Source organism: Schistocerca gregaria, chromosome 5 (assembly GCF_023897955.1).
Source record: "Schistocerca gregaria isolate iqSchGreg1 chromosome 5, iqSchGreg1.2, whole genome shotgun sequence".
Lineage (NCBI taxonomy): Eukaryota > Metazoa > Arthropoda > Insecta > Orthoptera > Acrididae > Schistocerca > Schistocerca gregaria.
In genome coordinates this window covers 266081525-266105736 of record NC_064924.1, presented here as the reverse complement: position 1 = coordinate 266105736, position 24212 = coordinate 266081525, and positions in this window count along the sequence as shown.

Here is a 24212-nt window from a genome sequence, read left to right as displayed (position 1 = left end):
AGGATAATGGAATGTAGTCGAATTAAGTCGGGTGATGCTGAGGGAATTAGATTAGGAAGTGAGACACTTCCTAATCTACTTACGTATAATACGTATAATGCTTACTTAGTGGGAGGGTATTTCGCCTGTTTCATACATCTTGCTCACCAGATGGTACAGTTTTGTCAGGACTGGCTCTCCCAAGACCGTCAGTAGTTCCAATGGAATGTTGTCTACTCTGGGGGCCTTGTTTCGACTCAGGTCTTTCAGTGCTATGTCAAACTCTTCACGCAGTATCGTATCTCCCATTTCATCTTCATCTACATCCTCTTCCATTTCCATAATATTGTCCTCAAGTACATCGTAATCTTCCTACTTACACTAAGTAGTAAAGGAGTTTTGCTATTTGGGGAGCAAAATAACTGATGATCGTCTAAGTAGAGAGGATATAAAATGTAGACTGGCAATGGCAAGGAAACTGTTTCTGAAGAAGAGAAATTTGTTAACACCGAGTATAGATTAAAGAGTCAGGAAGTCGTTTCTGAAAGTATTTGTATGGATTGTAGCCATGTATGGAAGTGAATCATGGACGATAAATAGTTTGGACAAGAAGAGAACAGAAGCTTTCGAAATGTGGTGCTACAGAAGAATGCTGAAGATTAGATGGGTAGATCACATAACTAATGAGGAAGTATTGAATAGGATTGGGGAGAAGAGAAGTTTGTGGCACAACATGACTAGAAGAAGCGATAAGTTAGTAGGACATGTTCTGAGGCATACAGGGATCACCAATTTAGTATTGGAGGGCAGCGTGGAGGGTAAAAATCGTAGAGGGAGACCAAGAGATGAAAACGCTAAACAGATTCAGAAGGATGTAGGATGCAGTAGGTACTGGGAGATGAAGAAGCTTGCACAGGATAGAGTAGCATGGAGAGCTGCATCAAACCAGTTTCAGGACTGAAGACCACAACAACAACATTTCAAAAAATTTTAATATTGGTTTTATATATTCTTTGTAGTTGTTAGTGACGACGGAGATATATACAGGGTGTCCCACTTAAACATTTCAGCACAAATATCTTTGGAACAACAATAGATATTAAAAAACTACTTTGGAGAACATGAATGTAAGAGATTGATTCGTGAAATTAAATACTATTATACATTCTAAAATGTCAGTAAATATTATTTTCAAGGAAATTTGTTTTAAATGAGCACCCCTTATTATTTGTTACGCAATAAATAACATGAAAAGTCACAAAAAGAATGGTGCTGGTTGCATGACAATACGTCAACTACTTCCTGATAAACTGCAAAATGAAGCTGATGAAATAAACGAAACGCTTCGTTACTGCACATCGTGAGATGCAAGCATGCACACAAAGTTAATCTCAAATTGCGATGCGATTGACGTACAAAATCTTACTTTCACTGTTGTCACGATTGCAGGGAGTAATAACAGGGTTTCCTGCCACCAACAGTGATACGTGTGTAACAGTTTCCCTCTATCTACGTACACACCACGGAACAGTACCAGTCGCCGTATGCCTACCAGTTAGCTACCCATCACGACTTCTCACCTCAGCAGTTGTACACAGGAAGCGTCGTCTACCGATTTCACCGCCATGAACGTTTTGTCTCGAGAAATGTGAAAAATGTGGTATATCAGCAGATTCTAACAGCAATGGACAACATGAAAGCCCATACTACCGTTGCATCTGCTGCATAACACCCAAAACGCTTATATCAGTGAGTCGATCAGTTCTGGAGCGTGTACAGCGACGTTGCCATATAAATGGCGATTTCTTCGAACATGTGTTGTAGCTTTTCGAATGAGAGAAATGTGATTGAATGCTGGCGCACATTTCGAGTGTTTCTGAGAACACGTATGTTTTGTAGGTACACTTGTACATTGATGTAATAGTTCACAATGTGTAAAAGTTTGATTGTAAAGTAGTCATTCAAGATGTTCCGTGAGATGTTCTACATATCATTAAGTAACTATGTACAACTATGTAGAACCAGCATTAGCTCCCTGTTAAGATCCTCCGTCAAGGTTTACTCTGCCCTGTGATATTCGGTATTTTGTTACCGTTATGTCCATTCCAGTACTGTGGTAAAGATCAACAAAGCACAAACGAGTAAACCCTTTCCTTATTTTTCATTTCGTGTGACTGGACATCTTTAGTGTTTCCAGTTCACTTAATAACAGTGGAAAGAGCAACAAAAGCAGCGTTTGTCGCATCATAGTAAGTCAATCATAACGTGATTACATGCGATATGGGATCCACGCTTGCATTTCGGGAATGAGATGCAAGCGTCAACTTCGCTTTGAAATATCTCGGGATACAACTGACTCATTGCAATGCCATTCTTTTTGTGAAATTTTCATTTTATTGATTGCGTAAGAAATAATATGGGTTATCGATTAAAAAAAAGAAAAAGAACATAAGTACGTGTTGCTCACGTTTTAGAATGTCTCATAGTGCTTACTTTCACGAACCCAAGTCTTATATCCAGTGTGTATTGTTGTTCCAGAGATATTTGCGTTTAATGTGGGCCACCCTATATATGGTGTGGCAATATGTACGTAGTGTAATGACATTCCTTTAAGCTGGGCCACTGCTTCCTGATACTGCATAATATGTGAGGCTTGTGCTGATCGATTACAATGGCTTATTATCTCTGACTATACTAATTTTAATTATTAAGGAAACTGAAGTACGTAATAGATATAAAACTGACACTAGTTCTCATCAGAATATATTTAATATGGCAACAGACACTGGAAATGACAGTGGTACCTTTTCATTTGTAATCGGATGAAATCCTTTGTATCTGACCACAATTTACATGCCCACTTCAAGTCTGTTATTCAGGAACAAGCACGTATATGTCACTTTCCAAGCATGAATAAAACTTGAGAACAGTCCCTACAGTTTCTTTCTAATTCTCTCATCCTACAGGGTACGTAATCATCAATCGAATGAAGTTTCCGTTCACACGTAGTGCAATTACAATGAATATAATGAGTATGCCAAAAAGAAATGACATTTTTCGGTTGTTTATTACGAACAAATTATAAAAGATAGAAACACAATGCACATGTCACTAGACAGAGGAAAGTTCAACGTCTTGTATCAGCTCGCTGTAGTTTGTTGGTAATAACATGAAGACTACACCACAAGAGAAATCACTTCCTGTGTTGTAATATGAGCGAAGTCAATCCGTTGTTAAACTACGACGCGCATTCCACATCCTCGGCAAGATCAGAGTCATAGGATACCTCCTAAGATGGAGTCGGACCTCTTTTGCTCGGCATCCTGCCGCATCTCGACGTGGCATGGACTCCTCAGAAATATTAAGCCATGCTGCCTCTACAGGCGTCCATAACTCCAAAAGTGTTGCCGGTGCTGAATTATGCGCAAGAACTGACCTCTCGAATACGTCCCATAAATATTCGATGGGATTCATGACGAGTGATCGAGAATGTTCCTCACACCAATCGCGAACCATTGTGACCCTTTGATATGGCACGTTGTCATCAGTTAAAATACCACCATTTTTTCGTAACTTGAATCCCGTGACTGGCTGCAAACGATCTACAAGTAGTCGAACACTACGATTTTCATGAATCATCGGTTAAGTTGGGCATAGAACCCAGTCCATTCCATGTAAACACAGCCCACGCCATTATGCAGACACCATCAGCTTTTACAGTGCCTTGTTGACAACTTGGGTCCTGTTGCGGATTCGGTGTGTTGAACCCGGGGCCACCAGATGGCAGAGCTGAAGGCGGGACCCATCGCGCGATATTTCGTCAGGAGGCCGAGCGAGTTCAAGAGCGTCGAGGGGCAGTGCAGAGTAATACAGCGGTATTCGGTAACAATGCTTTATTCAGCTAATTTACAGTCCTCAATGGTGAAGCACAATGTCAGCGCGCCGTCCACTGCTTTCCCGCAAGTCCAGCCGGCTCAGCAGACTCCTGGTACGCCGACGCCGCTGCTGCCGTCATCAAGGCCTCCGGCCGATAGAAGTCGGCCGCCGCTCTCCTGGTCGCCGCCCGTCGATGCGTTATGACTTGCTGCCTGCGATTGCGGAGACTGCTACAGCTCTGGTCCTCGCCACTCTCTGTCCCGTTTGGCCTGCTCTGTCCGACTATGGGACGAAGGTGGATGTACTGGCCAACCGTGGTCCTCGGACCGCCGCTGTTCCCAGGACAGGACCAGACTCGAGCCCGCACCCTCCTGGATACTGTGCCACAACTTGCCGCTAGTGGTGCTTGCCGGATGGCAATACCCACCACCGTCTCTGGCGGTGTCACAGCGCTGCTGCGCCTCCCGCAGCGTACGCCTCGCCTGCACCCCGGTACGCCAGGTGGGAGGTGAACATAGCCCATAGACTGGAGTGGAACCGAGCCCATTCTACACCAACTGCAGAGCGCTGTCACTGCCCTCTTCCTGGCAGACCGTGAAATCTCCAAATTCCAGGTTTCCGTTCCGTCCCGCCCTCGTGTTGTGTCCCCAGAGGAGGATATAGCCTGAACAAGTATATAGAAACAAAGTACAAGTTAATGCCGAATACTTATAACATTGCTGCCAGACCGGTCCCTATAAGCGTAGACCAGCATAGGTCTGTGCAGACGCTCAACTGACTTGGTACACACTGTCAAGCTAAAATTGCCTATCTATTATTTTGGTTTCTCCCTCACTTCTGACGTAGTGTCAGAGAGAGACAGAAACCATGGCAGTGATAAATTCCCACACGTTTGCCATTTACAAACCTCCACTGCTGGCTCTGGCCTAGTGCCCAGCATCATACATCGCAATAACTTAAAGCAACTTCTTCCTCGTTGTTGCTCCACTCAAAACAAATCGTGCTCGCAATGCCGCTGTCGCAGCTCCGTGCCCGCGAGTGCCATGTTTACCTTGCCTGGCCTGCTGGCTGTCCTCTGTTACCACACACTACCAGTGGCCCCAGATTTCATCGCCCAACCGCAGCTTCATTGAATTTTGATAAAATTTCTCTTTCCCTCGACTGGGACTGATATTAGCGCAGCAGTCCATGGCTTTGTAGGGTCTGCGCTACACTAGAACCATACCATCAGCGTTTACGAACTGACAGCTGACAGGTGACGGTTTTCCAACCGTCTAGAGTCCAGCCGATATGGTCACGAGTCGAGGAGTGGCGCAGCAGACGATGTCGTCCTGTTAGCAAAGGCACTCGCGTCGGTTGTCTCCTACCATAGCCCTTTAACTCAAATTTCGCCGCTATGTCCTAAAAGATACGTTCATCGTACTTCCCACAAATCTACACAAACGCCGCTGTTCCTGGTCGTTAAGTGAGGACTGTCAGCCAGTGCGTTGTCCGTGGTGAGAGGTAACGCCTGAAATCTGTTACACTCTGCACCCTTTTGACATTGTGGATTTTGGAATACTGAATTCCCTAATTATGTGTCCATAGTGTCCAAGTCAACCTTCTTCAGCAAACTACCACCAAACTCCTCTCTTCCATTTCTCCCTAGATAATTCATAGTTCCAGTGGTTCAAACGGCTCTGAGCACTATGGGACTTAACTTCTGAGGTCATCAGTCCCCTAGAACGTAGAACTACTTAAACCTACCTAATCTAAGAGCATCACACACATCTATGCCCGAGGCAAGATTCGACCCTGCGACCGTAGCGGTCACGCAGTTCCAGACTGTAGCGCCTAGAACCGCTCATCCACTCCGGCCTTCGATTCACAGTTCGAATTAATTCCTGACTGCAAATCCTTGCTCAGCCTAAACATAGTTTGGAAATTAACGCTCTTTGCTAGCGTTCCTACTCTCCCACGGTCACTTGCGGTCTTCTTTTCTTTTTTTTTTTTAGCAATGTGATTTTTCCATTAGAACCAAAATTTCACATACGCTATTAAAATACCCAGTAGGATCATCTCATTATATTAAATACCGAGTAAAATTTTTGCATATACATCGTATACAATCATAACATTAACTCAAACGACTACAGAAAATATACAGAATAATTATTTACATGTTTTGCCAGTTTTGTATGAGCACATAATAATACATACATGCAGATAACTCGTTATTAATTAAACAAAATCTACTTACGAAAATCTCCCGCTATAGACTTCCACGTTCCGTTTTTTGTGTTTCTGCTACCAGACATTGCCACAGATTATCCTCTGAAACGTGAAGTGCGCATAAAGATAAACTGTAATTTTAGTTAATCCCTGTAAAGTGAATTTAGAAGCAACCACTAAGCCCAAAACCTTGTCTGTTCCTGGTTCAAAAGTTGCCATCGGCATTTACAGTAACACATGCGATCAAGTATTACTTAATGTTTTTACAAAGGTACAAGTATTCAGACACAGGTAGGCAACATGAAAATCAAAACGTGGTGTGTACTGCATTTTCGAAACTGCAGTTTTAGTTCCGCCTGCTTGGTACAACCTCCATAATCCGCAATTGTTCGGCGGTAGGACAACAGGGCAGGCTGATCGGCCTCATCCGCTTAACGAAGCAAAACGATTGCCGCATTTTCAAAACGCCAGTGTAACACTGCATTTGCGAATTAACATCGCAAATACGGCATCGGATATCCACTCCCGCGCACTGGAACGAAACGCCGCACTTGGCACGTGTGTGTTATCAATTTCGTGACGGGTTGCGACACTCAGCGTTAATTCTGATCGCTCACGAGGCAAATAAAGACCCTGCTGTTTGGCGAGGAGACGCAGAAATAATTACTCTTTTTTGGTTGTGTGAGTACTAATGAAACGTACTTTCTCGACATACAGGGTGGACATGGGAATAACATGGTTAGCAAAGCGTTTGCTATGGGAGTTTCGGAAAATAACATGTAAAACTTCTCTCTTCATTTCCATTCTTTTTCTCTCCGTGAATATAAAGTCGCTTAATAATAGAACGAAAAATAAAAAATATGGAAAAAGTGGGATACAATCATTACCCTTGCAAACTTAGTGAAAGCTTCCGATCGTGGACAGCAGAACTGGATATTCTAAATCCAGGGAAGGGAAAAGCCCAGAGCCATAGTTCCAATGTTTATCTTGGTAATGGAAGAGAGACTGAAGAAAAATGGAACCATGCTCATAGGATCAATGGACCTGGAAAAAGCGTTCAGCAGTATAAAAACGTGCAAGATGTTCGACATTTTGATGCAGATAGGAGTATGCTATAGGGGAAATATGAGTAATGTACAATATATACAGGAAACCAAGAGAAAACAATAACACTTGACGACAAATAACGACACGCTCGGATTAACAAGAGTCTAAGGCAGGGATGCAGTCTTTCGCGACTACAGTTCAATTTATCCATCGAAGAAGCACCGACGGAAATAAAAGTTCTAGAGCGGGATTAAAATTCAGGGTGGAAGGACACGAATGACAACCAGAATGAGATTTTCAGTCTGCAGCGGAGTGTGCGCTAATATGAAACTTCCTGACAGATTGAAACTGTGTGCCCGACCGAGACTCGAACTCGGGAACTTTGCCTTTCGCGGGCAAGTGCTCTCGGTAGGGCACACAGTTTTAATCTGCCAGGAAGTTTCATATCAGCGCCCACTCCGCTACAGAGTGAAAATCTCATTCTGGAAACATCCCCCAGGCTGTGGCTAAGCCACGTCTCCGCAATATCCTTTCTTTCAGCAGTGCTAGTTCTGCATGGTTCGCAGAAGAGCTTCTGTAAAGTTTGGAAGGTAGGAGACGAGATACTGGCAGAAGTACAACTGTGAGTACCGGGCGTGAGTCGTGCTTCGGTAGCTCAGATGGTAGAGCACTTGCCCGCGAAAGGCAAAGGTTCCGAGTTCGAGTCTCGGTCGGGCACACAGTTTTAATCTGCCAGGAAGTATCAATGACAACATTCGCTGATGACTTCCAACACTCAGTGAAAGTGAAGAAGAATTACAGGATCCTCTGAGTGGAATGAACAGCCTAATGAGTGCATAATACAGATTGAGAGTAAATCGAAGAAAGAGAAAAGGAATGAGAAGTTGCAGAAGTAAGAAAAGAGAGATGCGTAACATCAGGACTGGTTTCACGAGGTAGACGAAGTTAAGGAATTCTGATATCTTGGAAGGAAAAGAAATGACGGAAGAAGCAAGGAAGACATAAAAAGGAGACTAGAACATGCAAAGAGAGCATTACTGACCAATATAATTTGCTGGTATCAAAGATAGCGCTCAGTCTGAGGAATAAACTCCTGAGAATGTAATTTTGGAGAACAATATTGGATGGCATTCAATCATGGACCGTGGGGGAACCGGAACAGAAGAGATTCGAAACTTTTGAGATGTGATGCTATAGAAGAATGTTCAAAATTAGGTGGACTGATGAGGAATGAAGAGGTTCTCTGTGGACCCTACAAAGAGAGGATCTTATGGAAAACACTGCAAAGAAGAAGGAACAGGATGGTGGTGCGTCGCATTGTCTTTGGATTAGACACCGCAAGTTTACTGAAAAGATATAATGACCACATGTTTAATAGCGTCTTAGTCCACATATCAAACAGAATACAGCAGTGATTCTGCTTGGTATGGATTCGACAAGTCCCTGGTAGGTTTTCGGAGGTATGCAATACCATACGTTACAGCTCAGGCTAAACATTTCCCGTCAATTACGGGCCAGTAATTTTCTTGCGCGTGTCTGGCGCCCAACATGTATTCCAAGGTGTACAAATCAGGGGAATTTGCTGGCCAAGACGTCAATATGAGTTCACTATATGTTCATGCATCCAAGTTGTTTACAAAAATAATATGGAGAAGAATGAAAAAGAAAACTGAGGATGCTCTAGGTGACGATCAGTTTGGCTTTAGGAAAAGTAAAGGCACGAGAGAGACAATTCTGACGGTGCGATTATAATGGAAGCAAGGTTAAAGAAAAATCTAGACATGTTCGTAGGATTTGTCGATCTGGAAAAAGCGTTCGATAATGTAAAATGGTGAAAGATGTTAAAAATTCTGAAAAAAGTAGGGCTAAGCTATACGGAGAGACAGGTCATGTACAACATGTACAACAGCCAGGTGGGAATAATAAGAGTGGACGACCAAGAACGAAGTGCTCGTATTAAAAAGGGTGGAAGACAAGGATGTAGCCTTTCGCCCCTACTGTTTAATCTGTACATCGATGAAAAATGATGGAAATAAAAGAAAAGATGTCAATGATACAATTCGCTGATGACATTGCTATCCTGAGAGAAAGTGAATAAGAGTTACATGATCTGCTGAACGGAATGAACAGTCTAATGACTACAGAGTATGGACTAAGAGTAAATCGAAGAAAGACAAAGGTAACGAGAAGTAGTAGCAATGACAACAGCGAGAAATTTGACGGTCACGAAGTAGATGAAGGTAAGGAATTGTGCTACCTAGACAGTAAAATAACCAATGACGGACGAAGCAAGGAGGACATCAAAAACTAGCTACGGCAAAAAAGGCACTCCTGGCCAAGAGAAGTCTACTAATATCAAATATCGGCCCCAGAGAAAGAAATTTCTGAGAATGTACGTGTGGAGTACAGAACTGTATGGTAGTGAAACATGGTCTGTGGAAAACCGGAACATAAGAGAATCGAAGCATCTGAGATGTGGTGCTACAGACGAATGTTGAATATTAGGTGGACTGATAAAGTAAGGAATGAGGAGGTTCTACGCAGAATCGTGGAGGAAAGGAATATGCGGAAAACACCGATAAAGAGAAGGGACAGGATGACAGGACATCTGTTAAGATATGGGGGAATGACGTCCGTGGTCCTAGAGGGAACTGTAGAGGGCAAAAACTGTAGACGAAGCCAGAGTTTGGAATACATCCAGCAAATAACAGGACGCAGATTGCAAGTGCTACTCTGAGATGGAGAGGTTAGCACTGGATAGGTATTCGTGGTGGGCAACATCAAACCAGTCAGAAGACTGACCAAAAACAATGCTTTCCGAATCGCTGCAGTGCCATTCTGACCTTGTAACATGGACAGTTATCCTGCTGCAAGATGTCATCACCGTAGGGGAAGACATTAAGCACGACGAGATGCAACTGGTCCTCAATAATGTTGACGTAGTCGACAGCTGTCATGGTGCCTTCGATTACTACCACAAGTCCCATGGAAGCTCAACTTCCAAGCGCTGTGGTCGAGCGGTTCTAGGCGCTTCAGTCTGGAACCGCGCGACCGCTATGATCACAGGTTCGAATCCTGCCTCGGGCATGGATGTGTGTGATGTCCTTAGTTTAGTTAGGTTTAAGTAGTTCTAACTTCTAGAGGACTGACGACCTCGGATGTTAAGTCCCATTGTGCTCAGAGCCATTTGAACCATTTTGAGGCCCAACTGAACGTACCGCATTGCTTAATTTTGAATTTGGAGATAACAGTGATTAAATTCCTTATAATCAAATATTCAAAATGACAGTCACAATAGCATTATTCATTTTGCCGCCAACCGGTTTCAACCCGTGATGGGGTCATCTTCAGGGCAATTTACACCATTTGGTCGCTCGCTGGATTCGTCATCCTGCCTGTGCACGGTTTGGCATAGTTACCAACCGTGCACAGGCAGGTACTGTTGTAGTTATAGCCATCATTGTTCTTCTCAAATTGTGCTGGAATATTTGTGAGGAATTTAATTTGCAAATATATGTATTGTGACGGTGCAGTTAAAATGTCTACCTCCGTAAAGAGGTCCCGAAATTTTCCAGAATTACGAATTTTCAATTCAGAGCTTTTTTCTCGAACGCAACATACGTACCTTACTGCTCGCTTTTGTTCAGTCATAACTTTCTTTGTAAGTGATGAATTACGCCAGGACGTTATTCCGTAAGACATCACTGGTCCGAAACTTTGTAAAAACAAATGAGGAGGTTAATTTTTTTGTTCCCAAGACTAGAAATTTCATAATTATTTCATTTAGGCACCTAGCAGGAATCTTACAACGTAGTAGATGATGTGTAAGAATTCGGTGAATCTGTAAAGTGGTCGTAGTTCAATGGAGCATTGTGCATTCTGAGCTCAAAGAAGGCATGAATCGATCGTATACTTTCGGATCTAGTAAAATCTGTAAATTTATATGAACGAGGCGACTTAAAGTCTGATTTAAGAAAAAGATCAGCATTATATAATGGAGCAGCCGGCGTCGTTAATACTATAACAAAAATAACTGTATAACTATTTTTTGTTCAATGAATTGACTCTGTAACTCTGGCCCGCCTTTAGACCCGTCTTCTTATGTACTCAAATGCCAAGATGTAATTAAGCTGTGTACTATTAGGCGGGTAGGAATCAATATTACTGTTGGACGTATATTCACATTACGTTATGTTTTCGACATGATAATTAAAAATCTGTAATTACCCATCGTAACTGGGAACAACGACACCAGAGTTTCATTCCCCACACATTATTTTATGAGTGAGCCATCACTGGTTTGCCCAAGCAAAGAACAAGGTTCGCACGTGTAAGTGAATGACAAGGAACAAAGAAATATAAATAAAAATAAGCGTTTCACAACATAAAAACAGTGGTTACAAATATGAACAGAATCAATAGGGCTTCAACTATCAGGAAGAGGTCAGAAAAGTACACTACTGGCTATTAAAATTCCTACACCACAAATACGACGTGCTACAGACGCGAAATTTAACCGACAGGAAGAAGATGCTATGATATGCAAATGCTTAGCTTTTCAGAGTATTCACACAAGGTTGGTGCCGGTGGCGACACATACAACGTGCTGACATGAGGAAAGTTTCCAATCGACTTCTCATGCACAAACAGCAGTTGACCGGCGTTGCCTGGTGAAACGTTGTTGTGATGCCTCGTGTAAGGAGGAGAAATGCATTTCCGATTTTAATAAATGTCGGATTGTAGCGTATCGCGATTCTCAGGATCTATGCACCCGATTGTGTGAAAATGTAATCACATGGCAGTTGTATAATATATTTGTCCAATGAATACCCGTGAACGCGTTGGTCGACATCCAATGACTGTTAGCAGAATACGGAATCGGTGGGTTCAGAAGAGTGATACGGAACACCGTGCTGGATCCCAAAGGTCTCGTATCACTAGCAGTCGAGATGACAGGCATCTTATCTGCACGGCTGTAACGGATCGTGCAGCCACGTCTCGATCCCTGAGTCAACAGATAAGGACGTTTGCAAGACAACAACCATCTGCACGAACAGTCGACGACGTATGCAGCAGCGTGGACAATCACATCGGAGACGATGGCTGCGGTTATCCTTCACGCTGCATCACAGTCAGGAGCGTCTGCGATAAGGTACTGAACGACGAACCTGAGTGCACGAATGGCAAAACGCCATCTCTTCGGATGAATCCAGGTTCTGTTTACAGCATCACGATGGTCGCATCCGTGTTTGACGACATTGCGGTGAACACACATTGGAAGCGTGTATTCGTCACCGCCATACTGGCGTATCACCCGGCGTGATGGTATGGGGTGCCATTGGTTACACGTCTCGGTCACCTCTTGTCCGCATTGACGGCACTTTGAACAGTGGACGTTACATTTCAGATGTGTTACGACCGTGGCTCTACCCCACATGCGATCCCTGTGAAATCCTACATATCAGCAGGACAATGCACGACCGCATGTTGCAGGTCCTGTACGGGCCTTTCTGGATACAGAAGATTTTCGACTGGTGCCCTGGCCAGCACATTGTTCAGATCTCTCGCCAATTGAAAACGTCTGGTCAATGGTGGCCGAGTAACTGGCTCGTCACAATGTGCCAGTCACTACTCTTGATGAACTGTGGTATCGTGTTGAAGCTGCATCGGCAGCTGTACCTCTACACGTCGTCCAACTGTGTTTGACTAAATGCCCAGGCGTATCAAGGCCGTTATTACGGCCATAGGTGGTTGTTCTGGATACTGATTTCTCAGGATCAATGCACCTGAATTGTGTGAAAATGTAATCACATAGCAGTTGTAGTATAATATATTTGTCCAATGAATACCCGTTTATTATCGGCATTTCTTGGTGATGTAGCAATTTTAATGGCCAGTAATGTAAATTAGCGACGTGAACAAAATGGATCAAATGGCTCTGAGCACTATGGGACTTAACATCTGTGGTCAACATTTCCCTAGAACTTAGAACTACTTAAACCTAACTAACCTAAGGACATCACACCCATCCATGCCCGAGATAGGATTCGAACCTGCGACCGTAGCAGTCGCGCGGTTCCGGACTGAGCACCTAGAACCGCTAGACCACCGCGGCCGGCGCGACTTGAACAGCCTACCGCAAGCACGATCTTACCTCACTACGTAAAGTGCTCATTGCGGGCTATGTGGGGGCCACATACTCTCCTCTCGTGTTCTTCACCGTGCGTGGGAGGGACAACGGCAGACGATCAACCGCTTTAGCCAACTAAGATGCTTAGTAACATTATCAGCTGCGAAATAAGAATCAGTCCTGCCCTGTAAGACATTATATATCAATGGTTTTGGATAGCAGAAACTTTTTTCTTGCTGTGATCCACGACGCTACTAGCCTGACTTTTTTTTCGCTCAGAACCGCTGCAGGGCACCATGACTGCCTACTTTGAATGTTACCAAAAGGGCCACTCGATATCGAACGCAGCACCCGGGCCTGATCAAAATCTTTCGCTCACATCAACGTGCCTACCCTTTCTAAGGTAGCCCCCCTTCACAATTATTTCCTATTTCCACAACTAGTAGTAACCTTAGTCTGAAAGTTTATCAAGGTGTACCCTGCTTTCTGGCAACTTAATTATTTTCTTCTCTTTCCTTTGTACAGAACATCTTGAAAATGTTATGAAATTAAAAGGACTGCTAATCAATCAGGTACATTAATTTCAATTATGCTAACAATCTATTGCTAAAGGCCTTGCCGCAGTGGTACCACCGGTCGCATCAGCAAAGTTAAGCGCTGTCGGGCCGGGCTATCACTTGGATGGGTGACCATCGGGTCTTCCGAGCGTTGTTGCCAAGCGGGGTGCACTCAGCCCTTCTGAGGCAAACTGAGGAGCTACTTGATCGAGAAGTAGCGCTCCGGTCTCGAAAACTGACATACGGCTAGGAGAGCGGTGTGCTGACCATATGCCCCTCCATATCCGTATCCAGTGACGCTTGTGGGCTGAGGATGACACGGCGGCCAGTCGGTGCCTTTGCGCCTCCAAGGCCTGTGTGGGAGGAGTTAGTTAACAATCTGTTCATATTACATGACATGTATTCGTAGTTGCGGATATGAACTACCGCCACATGTACAATGGAATGACGGCAATGAAAGCTTGGGGCGGACAGGGACTCGAGCGCGGATTTGCCGCTTGTAGCTAGCAGCCGCCTTACCATTTGGTTATCCGAGTACGACTCACGGCCGGACCCAAACTTCCATATCCATTTGCGAAGGAACTTTGTCACGTAACTCGGAATAACAAGGGCACTACAATACCGTATTTATCCGCCAACTCCGGACAAGCGACTTTCAAGCCAAATGTCCCTCCTGTACGGGAATATACATTATGGACGTACGAGCACAGATTGTACATACATGGCTGATGACAAACTGAAGTTTGTGCCATCCCGTCAGTCGTGCTTGAGGAGCCAAATGCGAAGCGACCGGTCGCAATAAACGGAATATCCGGGTTCGAGTTCCAATCCGCCACGAATTTTCACTGTTGTCATTCCATTATACAGCGGATGGTAGTCCATATTCGCAACTGTATTCCATGACGGCTGCAGTAGTCGTAGTGCCTGTTCCTTCGAACATACATGCATGTACGAAGGAACTTTGAATTTGGAACAACGCAGGCACTGCAATATCGTATCCTGTTCTCATTAACTGTTCTCAAATTTTCCATTTTCCATGTTTCTTGTTACTAGCAATATTCTAATACCTATCTGCTACAATTTCACTAACGTTACACGCTAAGTAACCGAATCCTGGAATGATGAAATGTTAAAGACTGTTTAGCTAAGCTGCACTAGACGTATACCATGTTGGACAGAGTCCATCCACTTTTGCTATCAATGTCTTCAGTAGATGTCTATCTGCCGGGATCCCCAAAACATACCCTGCCGAATGAAGACTACTGTTTCATTTTGTTTATTGCTTCCATCAAATGTTTCTTACTATTATCTACTCACATGTTTCTGTGCTCCTCACAGACTTCAGTTTGAAATCCGTTATCCTGAATGTCAACGTTTCACATAAACAGAAAATTACTGCTTCATAAATTGTTAATGTGAAACGGTTGTACTCTGCCCTAGTGACCAGTTTCTTACAAGGAACCCCTTCAGTGCGAGGTAGAAAGCTTAATCTGTAGTAGAGCACATTTGAAAGTGTTGTATTTACAATTATAACAGCTGCCTATGACTCGTCATGTGGATCAGGAGGGCGACCGAAAATGAGTATTCGGTAGGTGCTGAGATTAACCCTGTTTGGGATGTATGTATCACACTTCACAAAAATGGAATCGTCGACATGCAAAAAATGTGTCAGAACAAACCATTAACTTGCAGCATCAACACCAAATGAAAACTGGCGCGCCACATTCATCACGGAAGTCTGCGCCATCAAAATCGAAGGTGAACTCATTGGGAGTTACTAATCGTGCTGGACGTTCAGCTAGGTATTCACTCTTAACGAAGGCGTATAGAATCATACTGATGCAACGGGGTGATGAGAACTGATGGAATATCACGACACGCAGCCGTATGTGAAACAGTGTGCTGTCGAGCTTATTGTGAAGCTGGCTGTCCTATAAGGCGTTGCAGTTAGTGCTGTGTTTCAGTGTTTCATAGGGACGGTACAACAATCACCTAGACGCTGAATTTATCCAGTGGTCGCATGTAATATAAATTGCAATGTCACACACTTTTCAGGTGGGATAATTTGCCGTAAAGGGGTATGATTTGTAAATGCATACCAGGAACGAAGCAAAAGCAAATTATTTTGAGCAGCTCTTGGCCAAAAGCAATGCTCATATCATAGTTGTAGTTCTATTACACCAACTTCCCACTCTTGCTTGCTGTAACATAAATGTTCCCTACTGCCCTTGCAAGGTAACACACACGAGAAAGAACTGTAGGGGACAGAACAGCTCCAACTTCTCGTAGTACAATAAATAACTTTCCATCCAATTTACCATCCGGAATAACAATCGGCATAGTTAGTTGTATGCGAATGCGCTAAGCCATTGGTGTTAGTCATTTTGAGGCAACTCCCTTAGTACCTTTAATTTCCAGGGTTCCTTTTATAAGCATTTCTTATTCAAATCCTTCTTCGTCGGAGGTGAAATCAAATTCTTTACTGAATGATGAGCTTGTAACCTACAATTATGGATAAAGGGATATAAGCAGAAAGGTTAGAGCCCATTTACCATCATGAGTCATTTCCTTTTACTACCTTCTTGATATAAACACCTCAAAAACAGGTAGACCTTCCTTAATAACAGCTTCAGTTAAATGAAATAACCAAATAAAAAACGACAGGCCTTCTTTAATAACACGTTCAAATTAGTAAAATTACCAAATAGAAAACAGGAAGACCTTCAATAATAACAGCTTCAAATAGTTCAAATCACTCTGAGCACTATGGAGCTTAATATCTGAGGTCATCAGTCCCCTAGAAGTTAGAACTACTTAAATCTAACTAACCTAAGGACACCACACACATCCATGCCCGAGGCAGGATTCGAACCTGCAAACGTAGCAGTCGCGCTGTTCCGGACTGAAGCGCCTAGAACCGCTCGGCGACCGCGGACGGCTAATAACAGCTTCATTTAAGCAAATTACCAAATAGAAAACAGGCAGGCCTTCAATGATAACAGCTTCAGTTGAGTAAAATTACAAAATGGAAGACCTTCTTTAATAACAGCTTCAGTTAAGTAAAATTACCAAATAGAAAACAGAGAAGGCCTTCATGAGTAACTGCTTCAGTAAAGTGGCCATGAGTCTGAATTGTCTCCTCACAAAGGGTGCACCAGAAGGCTTATATGCAGGCAGTACAATACTACACCAAATAGGAAGGTCAAGAAAGGTTATAACGAGAGTACTGGCGTTCCAAGGCCGTTTTCTTTGGCTACAGACTGGCAAAAGAAGTATTAACAAACCAACGATAATTATGTGAAAGCAACAAATAACTAGCCCGCGTCACTGCAAGATACTGCCTCTACAACGGCGGCAAAAAGCCCGAAAGAAAACTTTGTTGCCAAACCCAAATACATTGCGATGTAATTAACAGAGCGCTGACGTCTGCAATGCCCGAAACTGGCACCCGAACGCGTTACAGAAGAAAGGTACTTACCGGGTGTTCGAAGACTTTTGGTACTGCGCGACGACGGGTGGCGGGGAGGGGGGGCGGGAAGGGGGAGATCTGACAACAATGAAGTAGCGTAATACGTTATCGCTCCGGTTCAGGAGACACTATGGGCTCACACACTTTAGGATATCCTAGGATACCCTGTTAACAGACAAAGCAAGGCCAGTATCGACTCAGGAAAATCAAACAACAGCCACAAATCAAGGAAGCAACTAGTGGTGAAAAGATCAGCTAATAAATTACAATAATCGTAACAGATCTCGGCATATCAATAAGAAAATAACAGTTAAGGCTTCAAAGTCCAAAACTTAACTGAAGCTAAAGCTTTCCGGTTTCAAAGTCGGCCCAGAATTCAGCATATAGAAACTGGCATCAACTCTCTCATCGATGTGCCGCATCCCAGAGCTGGCTGCACAGGCTACGCACGAAGACAGCCACGGATTCAAATCGGCCCACAAAACTATGCTCAGCAACCATTCGCCGAACTCCGTGCCCGAGACGCTTTCGCAAGTGCTCGCCTTACTCGCACGGTGGGCCTCTCACACCGTCCTCCTTGCTACGTCACCACTCCCCAGCTCTCCACGCCACGACACGCCCCGTCCCTCAGCAAAGATCTTACTGGCCTTAAACCAGAGGGACATCACACGATAGATCGACCTAGTGGGGCCAGGAATTCGAAAGGCGACGCCAGCAACCCCGCCATGTATCGGGGATAAGTATGTTTATCTCATCTACAAATTTTCGGTCTGATTCCACAGTTTACTGTGGATCGTCAAGCTGGCGATTTGTTTAAAATTTCGTTAACTTACGTCTTCCAATTCTGTGACACTGAAGCTATGCAATCACCTGTTACCTCCCTTGAAATCACTGTAATGTATGCCACTCGCATTTGATCCGAATAACGTAGTAGGTCACTATCAATCACGTCCTGAGCATCTTTGAAATGGGCTAACACCACTTTTTGTAACAATTGAACCTTTTCCTCCCTTGAACGCCTACAATTTCTCTTTCACACTACACTGTCATATTATGCGAATTTATTGGAAATCTGTTCACAACCCTTTTTCACTATGCAACGGATTATCTCCCATGTACGTAATTTATTATCAGCTGCGCGGGCCGCTGTGACCGAGCGGTTCTACGCTTTTCAGTCCGGAACCGCGCTCCTGCTACGGTCACAGGTTCTAATCCTGCCTCGGGCATGGATGTGTGTCATGTCCTTAGGTTAGTTGGGTTTAAGCAGATCTATGTCTAGCTGACTGATGACCTTACATGTTATGTCTCATAGTGCTTAGAGCCATTTGAACCATTTGAACTATCCGCTGCTTTTTTTTTATCTCCATAGGGAGATGCTTGATGAGAGATAACAGGACACAAGTTAACAGGAATAAGGGGTTATTACGACAACAGTAGAAATATTTAATAACAAAGGAAAACTCTTCTAAAAAAAATAACACAAATTCTCAGACCTTAACAGGCATACAGTGGAACTCACAATGAATAAACGTATTGGGACGTGAAGACTTTGCCACGGATAATCCCTAACGACAGAGGCTGACCTTTCAGTCCCGCTGCTGTGGCTTCCTTACGGGCTCTGACTGATCAGAATGAATTGGCCGAGAGCTTCGCTGGAGCGAGCTGCCGATGTGTTGGCTTGCCCCGCTCTATATAGCCCGGGCGTGAAGGAATTCCTGCGGATCCAGTTCCGCACACCTGACACGGCGGAGGAAATACCTCCCTTGTACGGAGGACCTCTGGTGCCTCTTGTGCCACTGTCTGTCGTCCTTGGTGTGACGCAGTCCTGAAACGCAACGCCTTGTGCACATGCAAACCCGTGAAGCTTCAGTGTCTGAGGGACTGCCGATCCCTCAAGGCGAACGGTGGGTACATGGCACTTTCCACAACGATTGTCCTTTGCTACGTTTCATTGGAGACGGGATTTGTGGCTCCCTGTCCGACAAGGACTATGAACTACATGGCTCGACGCCTTTTTCAGTGTCACTTTTACCCATTAAGCACGTACCGCCAGCATTACACTCCTCATGTACATAGTGCACACAGTCGAGCGTGTATACCATTACACATTCCTCTGACGCATCTTGCTCAAACGCTAATATTTTACCTGACACTTCTTCCTCTCTCTGCGAAATCCCTTGTGTTCCTTTTGACGAATGTCAGCTTTAGCAACTGCTGTAGACATAATACCATATTTTCTGTGTTTATCATTACCATTGCTCTTCTTTTTATCAACGCCACTAGCACTATTGCGAGCTACTCGTCTACTAAGCAGTTCAGCTACACTCCGTAGCCATATACTGTGCTCACCACTGGATACCTCCAGTCCTGCCCCCCCTCCCCCACCTCCTGTTAGCAGCCAATGTTGCATGGTACACAATATGTGGGGTCGAATGCCGTAAACATGATCGGCCTTTTGCGACTTCCCACTCAAGGGGTTTCTTGTTTGTCAATGTGCTACTCTAAAACAGTATCTGTCAGTTGCTTCCGGTCTTAGTAATTCTAGGTTTGACAGCAACTGTGTTAGTTAAAAACGCATCCCTCGTCTTTGTAACCTTATGTTCCTTTTACTCCGAAGCATTACCAGCGATGCCTTTCCAATGTCTACATCTACATCTACATCTACATGACTACTCTGCAATTCACATTTAAGTGCTTGGCAGAGGGTTCATCGAACCACAATCATACTATCTCTCTACTATTCCACTCCCGAACAGCGAGCGGGAAAAACGAACACCTAAACCTTTCTGTTCGAGCTCTGATTTCTCTTATTTTATTTTGATGATCATTCCTACCTATGTAGGTTGGGCTCAACAAAATATTTTCGCATTCGGAAGAGAAAGTTGGTGACTGAAATTTCGTAAAAAGCTCTCGCCGCGACGAAAAACGTCTATGCTGTAATGACTTCCATCCCAACTCGTGTATCATATCTGCCACACTCTCTCCTCTATAACGCGATAATACAAAAGGAGCTGCCCTTCTTTGCACCCTTTCGATGTCCTCCGTCAATCCCACCTGGTAAGGATCCCACACCGCGCAGCAATATTCTAACAGAGGACGAACGAGTGTAGTGTAAGCTGTCTCTTTAGTGGACTTGTTGCATCTTCTAAGTGTCCTGCCAATGAAACGCAACCTTTGGCTCGCCTTCCCGACAATATTATCTATGTGGTCCTTCCAACTGAAGTTGTTCGTAATTTTAACACCCAGGTACTTAGTTGAATTGACAGCCTTGAGAATTGTACTATTTATCGAGTAATCGAATTCCAACGGAGTTCTTTTGGAACTCATGTGGATCATCTCACACTTTTCGTTATTTAGCGTCAACTGCCACCTGACACACCATACAGCAATCTTTTCTAAATCGCTTTGCAGCTGATACTGGTCTTCGGATGACCTTACTAGACGGTAAATTATAGCATCATCTGCGAACAGTCTAAGAGAACTGCTCAGATTGTCACCCAGGTCATTTATATAGATCAGGAACAGTAGAGGTCCCAGGACGCTTCCCTGGGGAACACCTGATATCACTTCAGTTTTACTCGATGATTTGCCGTCTATTACTACGAACTGCGACCTTCCTGACAGGAAATCACGAATCCAGTCGCACAACTGAGACGATACCCCATAGCTCCGCAGCTTGATTAGAAGTCGCTTGTGAGGAACAGTGTCAAAAGCTTTCCGGAAATCTAGAAATAATGTCGGTACATGGGAAGAAACTCAGAAGTTCTAACACAGAATAGAGTTTTGCGCTCGTGTTTAGAAGTAATAGGTTTTCAATATTTCGATTCCCTTGAGCTAAGATGTTTCTGACCTCTCATTATGCTCTTCAGCCCTCACAGACACTACACATTGGGGAGTGGTTGATGGCTTGCAGTCCAGTGACAATTTCTCAATCTGGATACATTCATCTTTCAAGCCATTATCAGAAAGTAATTCATGTCATCAGTATCCTATGGTATGCCCTTAGAGTCCTGTTATTAACGTGCAAAAGACAGTGTCTTGTAATTATTTATCATTTATTATTAAATATGAGATGATTTTTTGGAGATTTCATACACAGAACACGGACGCAGTGTTCAAAGTACAAAAAAGCCATTACAATCATAAATGAAAGTACTAGTCCATCTCCCTGTACGGATATGTTTCAACAGCTGGGGATTCTCGCTGAACCATTGTGTACGAGGTTGTGCTGAAAAGTAATGACTCCAAGTTTTTTATTCGGGTCTCAATATCGGCTGCATATTACTCAGTCGACTGTGCCTCTTCGCTGATGCAAGCTAAAGCGTGTAATAAGGCGGTCTGTAACGCAAATATGTCTGTGCATCAGTAACAGCGTGCTGTAATTGAGTATCGATTTTGATGGAGCATCCTCTCCTCCAGAATGACAATGCCAGTCCACAAACTAGCGCTGCGACATCCGCAACAGTCCTCTGCTTTGCGTTCACTGTCATGCCATCGATCATCCACTATACAGTTCCGACCATCCCCCCCCCCCACCCCCCCACATCATTTTTCACCTGGTTGTTAAAGAAATCTTTGAGGATTTCACTACGATACTGATGAAGCTGTGAGGTTGTGGCTCCGTTAAAAAAAAGCCAAACATTCTACAGTGACTGTATCAACAATCTGGTCTCTCGCTGGCTGAAATGCTTTAGTCACCAGGATTACTACGTTGAGAAATAAATGTGTAGGCCTGGAGAATAAAGAGGTAGAATGTTAATAGCTTTTTTTATTTATAATGCTATAAAAGTTTAGCTATAAAAGTTCGCATGCATTTCTTCTCAGCACACCTTCGTACATATACAAGTCTATAGCGCACAACAAGAACAACACGAATTATCTAACAAACAGCAACATTGATGATCACGTAAGAAGAATAAAGACACCACTAAAACTCAAAGATTTAAAAAGTGAGGTAAAGCACAACCCTTCAATAATTTATACTACCATACATAGTCAAAGATTATTTGGATAACACAGAGTAGTTATTTGGAGAGTGAACTGTCGTAGCTTAATGATTCCCAAGGCAACATCCTACGACCAGGATCTGCTACGGAAAATTCTAACCACTTTCCACCTTCTTGAGCTCAACATTTCTCTCGTGGTGGTAAGATGCTGTTTGAGCTGCTTCTGACGGGGTAAGGGGACAACAGGAAGAATTCGATGAATAGATGGAGGTATCACAATGTTTCTCATGCCAACCGAAAGTGTGTATGTGTGTATGTGTGTGTGTGTGTGTGTGTGTGTGTGTGTGTGTGTGTGTGTGTGTGTGTGTGTGTGTGTGTGTGTGCACGCGATATAGTGCTGATGAGTTGTGTTACAGTATTTTTACGATAAGATAATATTACAGTATGCATGAATTAGTTTTTCATAAAAATTGTTTCCGTTTTCACTTAAGTTTAGGTGCTTTATGTCATCTTCTAAATAATCAGTGGATGAATAAATAACTAACTGAGACCCAGCTGGATGCTCAACAAGGATAAATCGAGCCACCGGCACATCACGAGAGGAGCGACGAGTGCGACTTCGCAGTGTGGTCAACCAGAGCCTGTGGCTGATGTCAGCTGTTGTCCTACTGTAGAGAACACCGCAGTCTTTGAACTAGTAGGTCGCGATTGGGTCCGCTACAACATGCTGCGTTCCCTCAAGGGGTGAAATAAGGAAATCGTCATGAGTTTTAATTTTATCTAGACAACATAAAAGTTTCCTGAATCTTGAGATATAGATATTTTTATATATTTGTTTAAATCTGCGAAGGGGTTATGTGCTCATTTACCTAATATGATGTTAAGACATAAGGGAATTACAGACATTGGCTTCAAGCGGGCATTGATTGAAATTAAAGGGTAAAGTTATAAATTTGTGCCGGAGCAGGATTTGCACTCACGTCTCCTACTTACTAGACAGATACTCTGATCACTGAGCCATTCTGACTCAGCAGTCAATGCAACTGCAAGGACCACACTGGCCCGCATCCTGTTAGACTCAAATTCTCAACTTACCCACACACTACTAATGTAGTGCCCCTTGCACATTATCCTCATTGCGGGCGGCGTTTCGCCTATTACCATAAGCGTTCGAGCTTGGTGTGCATCTGCACTGAGGAGATCCACAGCCGTCTTGCCTTATATATATATATATGATGTTGTCCTCCCCAGCTGTGAAGGAATGACCTCGAGATGGACATTTAACTGCTTCTTTCTCGAGACCTTAGAATAAATAAACCTTCATAATAGTTTTCAGTATGTATATAACCTTAACTCCATTGAAGGCGGCTATACAACAGTGTTTCCAGCACAGATACCCCCAATAGCTATTTCTTTTGACCTTCAAAGGACCTCCTATACTACTTACAGGCTTGATACTCTCGGACTGCTCCTAGAAGGCGGCTTGCGGTGACGTCTTTTTATCTTTCTCCATCCTCTTGCATCGTTATCATAAATGAAGTGTTATTCATATATCCAGTTTTCAGAAGATGACTGTGCAAAAAATACAAGACAAGTAAAAAATAGACATCAGTGGACAGAGCTTCTCTCCAGGTTCTGAACTCACTCTGCAAGTACTCAGTACAGGACCGTACTTGATGCGGAAACGTCACTACGTGCGTGAAATGAATTCAGGTCGCCGCTGTTGCTGCAAGGGAAGGCGCACTGCCATCAGCCCGCATTGGACATCTGTTCATTAGGTTGCCTGTCGGCAGGCGTGCGCTAATTCGATACGACAGTTCGGAGCGGATGATTTGTCTACACAAGCATGCCTCTAGTTGCGCGCCCTACAGCTACGCTACAGCGCGTGAGACTGATCCAGAGTAGTAAGTACGCTTTGCACACTGATAAGTATACGTAGTTTACGCGCTGTCATCGGCTGAAACCTCACAGGTATGCATGAATAAAACGGTATAGAA